This window comes from Electrona antarctica (assembly GCF_951216825.1).
Source record: "Electrona antarctica genome assembly, chromosome: 20".
Classification (NCBI taxonomy): domain Eukaryota; kingdom Metazoa; phylum Chordata; class Actinopteri; order Myctophiformes; family Myctophidae; genus Electrona; species Electrona antarctica.
Window position 1 is genome coordinate 17,907,824 of NC_136801.1, and position 6,906 is coordinate 17,914,729.

The following is a 6,906-nucleotide window of genomic DNA, read 5'->3' on the forward strand; positions in this document are numbered from 1 at the left end:
TACTCGCTGAACACTTTTTCTCTCATTTCACACCTGAGTGGCGGGCAGGGTGACACTGTGACACCTTTGTTTTCTCTGGAAAACAGAGAATTTGATTGAGATCAGATCTCACAGTTCTATAAAGCGAGTCGTAATGACTACTTGTGCTTGATATGGCAGTGGTGTCTAAAAACATATCGTCATTACGTCACCATCGGAAACCAATTACACCCTGGCATTGGGTCCTTTAATCCACATCTTTATTACGTCATCATTGAGAGCTAGTTATACTGTACCGGTTATACCCTGACGTCATATGTTGCTACGACACATACGCATCAAACGGGGCATACGCAAAGTAAACCACAGTATACCGCTAATGAACTTACAAATTACATATACATATACATAGAGGCATTTCCTTTCCACCTTTCACCTTTCCTTTAATCCACCCGACACTGATCGACATATACGCCACCATCGAAAGCCGATTAATCCACATCTTTATTACGTCATCATTGAGAGCTAGTTATACCAGTTATACCTGACAGGTCATATGCTGCTACGATACATACGCATACGCAAAGTAACCACAGTATACCGCTAATCAACTTACAAATTACATAGAGGCATTTCCTTTAATCCACCCGAGACTGATCGACATATACGTCACCATCGAAAGCCGTCTCTTACCATACTTAACAATACTACTTTTTTACCTACAAAAACTAGGTACGTAGCAAATAGCTAAACCTAATAATTCAATATTTCAAACGTTCTTTCACAGAGAAGCTGAGATTTGACAGTTTGTAGCGGTCGACAGTACTTGCGCACTCTGCTTGCGCACTAGTAGGCCATTTATGGCCTACTTGTGTGCAACAAGCAAGTAGGCACTCGACAGAGTGCAGTTCTAGTTAGTCATATGTTTATTTTGAAGGGACAGTGCATATTAACCTACAATGCTGTGTAAAGTCACCACATTTAGTGCTAATGCTATTTATCCCTAGTCCCCATTCAGAAAACAAGCAACATAAAAAAATCACACCCGTGTGAACTGAGTGGTGTAAGGTCTCTAAGCCTGTCTGACGTAATGAAATCATGTCTGACGTAATGAAATCACACCCGGGTGAACAGGGTGAACATAGCAACCATGCTCATTTTTTCTGCACAGACTAACAAAGCCAGTTGTAGGAGTGGTTTACACCACTCAAAAATAAAATAGAAAATCATGGATTCTATATAGGGCATGGCTGATTTCAAGACCCTATGAAAAGTCTGCACACAGCTTTGCTCCTCAGTGTTTATTGTAAAACACTGTCGTCATTGCAGGGTAGACTACACGACATTTCAGCCATTGTTGGCCTTCATCAGACTTCAAGACCTTACCACCCTAGAGTAGCCGTAATATATCAGCCGTGATAACGCTCCAAATATCCCAGACTCTTATCCGTCCTGGGCCTGGCTCCCAAACTGGAATAAAATCCCCATGTAATCAGATGTAATCTCATCTGTAAGACTCATCTTTTCAGACTCCCAGCACCTCACTCACTCCCCCTGTACCCCTTCCTGCCACCGTATTTGCCATTTTTTACTATTTTGAAAAACATTTTTAAAATAGACAGAAATGCAAATGGCTACAGTATCTCCTCACTGGTCAACAAAAACACCTTGAAGACCCCGGGGCTCTATTTTCGTCCATGCTAAACCCTTTATCCCTAAACTACTTTGCCTTTTTTGATTTTGCAACCCATTTTCATATTCAAAACATTTTTGAATAGTTCAATTAGCCAAACTACAAACTCACAACGTGTCGATGTAGATCGGTTATTTGAACTATTAAAAAAATATTTTCAAAATAGTAAAAAAAAGGGAAAGTAGTTTAGGGAAGGGGTTTAGCATGGACGAAAATAGAGCCCTAGTAGTCTCTCGATCAGACTGTTGACTCCATCAAATTCAAGGAAAAGAGGGCGCTGTTTTTGAGGGGCGCTAGCCCCTCCTATGTCCAGGTTTTGGTGTGTGTGCACAAACTAGGTCCTACACAAACATTAAAATGCCATTGACAATGAATTGACAATTTTGAGTGTTTGTGTAAACACAAACATTGATGACGAAGGTTCTAGGACGCAAATTGTGATTAGCCGGAATGAGATGACGTATGATGATGTACGATGATAAGAGCCCCTAGATTTTTGTCCTAACACAAACACAAATGCCATTGACAATGGAGAATTTCAATCATATGTGGACGAGCAAATCGGCTATTTTGTCCTAACACAAACATTAAGCCATTGACAATGAATGGATAATTTACGTTATATGTGTCCGAGCAAATGAGTACTATATACGAATAACAGTCTAAGTCCACACTAATTACGCTGAAACAGCTCTCAAAGTCACTCTTTTAAGATGCGTTCAGACTTGAATTTAAATATTCGCCTCAGTTCGTCCCGTTTGTGCTGCGCCAGGTCACGCCGTGCCCGTTCGCGGTGCTCACGCAACTTCTCGTCTTTGCATTGACTTTGTATGTAATCACGCCGCTCTAACCATTCAAGTCTGAACGTACACTACCTTTAGTATACGTAAACAAACAGACAATATAGAACATCACCAAAACTCATACTGTTTAATTTTCTATACAAATGTTAACTTTCTGTGGATTTTACTATTTGAAGATCTGGTCATCTGGATGCGGAATTGCGGATCCATGGATCCAGTCCGGGTTTTCTTCCTAATAAAAATGGTAAAACTCTATATTGTCTGAATCAACTTTGTGTTTGTTTGTGTTTGTTTACGAACTAAAAGAGTGACTTTGAGAGCTGTTTCAGCGTACAATGTAAGTCAATGAGGAGCATATTTTGAATTATCAATTTGTAATCACTGGAGCAATTATTTTTTATTTCTTATCCACATTTGGAGTTACATCATGGCAAGGTAACTATACAACCCAAACCTCTAACAAAGTTGTCTTATCTTTAAGTGAACCAATTAATAAAAAAGAAAAAGAACAACACGTTCCTGGAAGTAGGCCTAGAAGGCATGCTAGTTTGAGTCATCAGTAATCATCCAAAGTCTTGTTCAAACTATTCAAACAGTCCTTGTCTTGCTTGCCATGCTTTGAGCATATTAACATACATATTGGTTGGAAACAAAAAATATTCAAAACATTATTCATTTTCAGCCAACACAGTAGGAGGGAAGGATAATGGTTTGTCTTTTGCAGTGGAGTATGATGCGACTCAAATGGAAACATTCTTTCTTCATACTATTTCCAGAAACTAGAATTACTATACTATTTCCTTCTCTCCTTTGAAAACCTTGCAAATCATTAAACTCCTCTTATTAATTATTGATCTGTGTTAGCTTGAACATTGCATAATCTGTACATTGGTATACATACAAGTATACATGTGTTATGTTACATACTGTAGGCGCCGGCCCATCCAGGGCTGGTGTGAGTATACATGTGTTATGTTACATACTGTAGGCGCCGGCCCATCCAGGGCTGGTGTGAGTATACATGTGTTATGTTACATACTGTAGGCGCCGGCCCATCCAGGGCTGGTGTGAGTATACATGTGTTATGTTACATACTGTAGGCGTCGGCCCATCCAGGGCTGGTGTGAGTATACATGTGTTATGTTACATACTGTAGGCGCCGGCCCATCCAGGGCTGGTGTGAGTATACATGTGTTATGTTACATACTGTAGGCGCCGGCCCATCCAGGGCTGGTGTGAGTATACATGTGTTATGTTACATACTGTAGGCGCCGGCCCATCCAGGGCTGGTGTGAGTATACATGTGTTATGTTACATACTGTAGGCGCCGGCCCATCCAGGGCTGGTGTGAGGCAATGTGGCACCCAGGGCACAATAATCAGATTTGCCCACCCCCACCATTTAGACTTATAAAACTCATCATATTACTGTTAGTTACTGTATTTAAAAAATTACTACAGACAAAAAAGCCTCGTTGTCCTGACCCCTTATCCATCATTTATACAGTATGGATAATAAGCCTATCTCACAGAATTTCCCCGCCCCCCCTAAATACGCCCCCTTTCGGGGTTAGTGGTGATAGCGTGACGTCACTCCATAGACGCTACATGTTAACAGAGGTAATTTACAACTTTTGTTTTCTCAAGGTAAGGTTTGTTCTATCTGTTCGACCTGATTTACCATCTTGTTTGCTTCATAATAATATTGGTCTGTCACATTTTGACATTAGAAAATGTACTTAGATTCTCCAGAGAAAGAAACGTGTAAATGCTCATGTTAAAGACACCAAAATTTACCGGAAGTGGGCGTGAAAAGCGGGCTGTGAGATAGGCCTATTAGTATGGACTTAAGCTGTTTTTCATCTGTAGTACTCAATTATGCTTTTAAAACCAACATTAAAAGTAGGTTTAGGTTAATGTTACTACCGTCCACACAACACAATTATGACAAACTAGATGCTTGCCACATCATCTGAAAATATAGTAGCGCTTATCAGAACTATAAGTCACGCAATTAAGCCATGGCTGGTGTGAAAAATTACCAAAACAAAAAGAAACCGAAATAAGCCTTTCACATCTAGAACTCCAGGAGGGATTGTTGCACCCTTGTTCACATGGTGGTCACTGGTCAGTGCTGTAAACATAGTGGCAACTTCATTTGGGTGGCCAGGCCGGGTATAGGCTCTATAAGCATTATGCTTTTCCTTGTCCCCTTTTCCGGCATCTTGAACACTTAATTAATGCCAAATAGTTTTTACTTCCTGCACCATGGACTTGGACATGGTCTTTTAGCATTTTATTTTTAGCGGTCTAGGCTTAGATTAGACTTGAAACTTTTATACTTTTACTCCACTACAATTATTTAAAAAATGTATTAACTAGTTACTTTGTAAGATTTTGATTATTATTACAAAACATATTACCATTCAGCCATTTGAAAATAGCTGATCTTCAAGTTCACAATGCGTCGCAATGCAACACATTGTGAGCTTGTAGATCTGCTATTTTCTAATGTTTTTTTATACATTTGTGAAATGGGACATTCTGTATATTGAGTCATTTACTAATTTTACATTTGTACTTGCCCTAACCGAACTATACCGCTGCACATGTCAGCACTTACACCTCTAAAAGAGAATTTCCTTCTATTCCAGTATAGCAAGGCAACAATATACAACTTCAAGCTGATTCAAAAACCGGCATGCAACATAGGCCATATTAATAATGACTCTGTGAATGGGTTTGCGCTGTGCACACCTAAACTGCATTGCCCAAGCTCATTCCTATCTCTTGTTGCGAGTCCTGAATGAAACGGGCGATCTGCTCTTAATGCAGGTGAAAGTTGCAGCCAAAGATAAGATAATCAAAACATCAATAGACCCAAGTCAGCAGAGATTGGACTGTCATGTACAATATACTGGTGTGGACTCTTGGCTCACAGTGAATCATTCACCTTAGGCTCACTAGGGGGCAGTGTGCGCTCACTTCTCTCCCATTAGCTGAGACATTTGGGTTGGGTCACTAAAGTGTGCCTCACAAGTGTCAGACAGTTCTAGGATGTACAGGAGATTCTGTCGCTGTCTAGCAAAAAGCTAACGCGAGGATCTATGGTTTATTTACCGCAGACTTGCATGGCACGCACGCACGCACGCACGCACGCACGCACGCACGCACGCACGCACGCACGCACGCACGCACGCACGCACAGGTGAGTGAGTGAAGGATGCTGTTCACGGGCACACAAGGACACAGAGGCAAAGACACGTTAATGCTGGCATAGAGGTAGACAGTAGGCTGTAGGTACACAAACCATAGACAGACACAGAGGGGCTCAAGCTGACACACACACACACACACACACACACACACACACACACACACACACACACACACACACACACACACACACACACACACACACACACACACACACACACACACACACACACACACACACACACACCACTGTGGTTATAGAGTTGTTTGGGGCTGGGACACAGTTAAGGGCACAAACATCCATCACAAACAGATGAGATTTATTTGTGTAGTGAAACATTGTTGTGCTCTGTGTTGTTGTGGACAGGTTGAGTGACAGCAGTGCATGAAAAGCCCCCAAGGATAGCTGCTGAACCCCCCCCCCCACACACACACACACACTCAACCGTCCATCAGCCATCTGACCAGAACAGTGGCGTAGAGACACAGGACTGTGAATCTGCACTACAGGGCTGTAGGCGTACCAGTGTATTTTTGCATGTATACATGCGTGACACACACACACATCTCACCATTTGACCCCAGTATGACACCATACCATCACTCTCATGCTCTGTCCTCCCCTAACACTCTCTCCAGACCTACAGTACTGTAACTGCCGAGCCCAGTGTCTGTACTCGTGTGTGTGTGTGTGCGCACCCGTGTGTGTGTGTGTGTGTGTGTGTGTGTGTGTGTGTGTGCGCGCGCACCCACGCGTGTGCATGCATGCGTGCGTGCGCATGTGTATGTGTATGTGTATGTGTATGTGTGTGTGTGTGTGTGTGTGTGTGTGTGTGTGTGCCTCCCACCTCCATTTCCCCTTCCTCACGCCATATTCAATAGATATACGAAAACACAATCTGGGGTTTTCGTGGGGAACTGGGGATGAGTGTGCACTTTTGCCTCACTGCGCATCGATTCGAGGGGATCCACTCCAAATGAAATGCATTTGGAGTGGCCATTAGTTTGTGAAGTTTGTGAAGGCGTGTACTGTACATTGTCGACCCCGTTAAGCCTGCTACATATTGTAAGCGTATAGATCTGTTATTTTCCATGCGCAACATCTGTTTTCTTACTGCACGTCAAATCATCTTGTACCCGCTTTGCATGTTTAGTCACTGACAATTCCCTGCATGTCAGTGACACAAACTTCAGTACATTTACTGTGCTGGCGCCA